This window comes from Portunus trituberculatus, chromosome 18, assembly GCF_017591435.1.
Source record: "Portunus trituberculatus isolate SZX2019 chromosome 18, ASM1759143v1, whole genome shotgun sequence".
NCBI classification, from domain to species: Eukaryota; Metazoa; Arthropoda; class Malacostraca; order Decapoda; family Portunidae; genus Portunus; species Portunus trituberculatus.
Genome location: NC_059272.1, coordinates 5014792 through 5015886, shown reverse-complemented (window position 1 = coordinate 5015886; position 1095 = coordinate 5014792).

Sequence of the window (1095 nt, the reverse complement as noted above, 5' to 3'; positions counted from 1 at the left end):
ATAGCATGAAGGTGCTTTCCAGAAAAAAATGGAGCTTTTCAAGAATGATATTCAGAGCCAACTTTTCCATTTTCCCAGAATTTTGGAGCAACGTAAAGATGAAACAGGTACTAAACATGTCCAATTTATTGAGAAGTTGATCAATAATTTCAAGGTACGCTTTGATGACTTTGTTCTTGGAAAACAGCTGCTGCTGTTCATTCAAAACCCTTTTCTAGTGACAGATATCACAGAATTTTCAGTTGAAGCAAAACTCACCTGCAAATGGGTAGATGCTGCAAAAATCCAACTGGAACTTATTGACTTTCAAGAGAATGCAGAGCTGAAACAAGTACTCTGTGATTGTGCACCAGAAACATTTTGGTCAAAGGAAGGATCCCCTGCTAATTTTCCCACTCTTCACAGACTTGCAGTGCAAATTCTCACAATGTTTGGCTCCACTTACTGCTGCGAGTCTGCTTTCTCTACCATGAACTTTGTGAAGAACAAGTTCCGCTCATGTATGACCAGTGAACACCTCCACCACTGTCTTCGACTCGCTGTTACTAAATTAGTACCGAGATTTAGGCAGCTAACAAGAAACAAGAAGTGTCATTTTTCTCACTAAAGTCTTGCTGTAGTGTTAATTTTTTTCATTTGTAAATTCATTTTATTCTCTAAGAGGAAAAATTCACATAATCATTATAATGTTATGTTTTGAAAGAGGTATTTTTTACTACTTAAAGAACCATAACATAAAACAGCAAACACATCTAAAAAAAAAATCATTTTAAAATTCTCCTTTTAATAGTTTTTTTTTTTTTTTTTTTGTTGAAAAAATCCTAGTCTTGTTATCTTTTTTTTTATTTCCACGTTTTCTAAATTAGTATAAATAAAACAAACAGTGAACATGAAATTAATAAGAATCATATGGTTTACTCTTCTGTTCTGAGATGGTTGTTTTAATTATTTTCTTTACTTCATGTAATAAAAGTTTCCGGACCTATGCATACATTAGAACTTGTCTAACTGGACCTTTGCTTATAATAGTTGAGTAGCCCTGTAGGGGGTTACGCTTGCTCACCCAGTACGTAACCGGAACAGGAATGCTTCCTG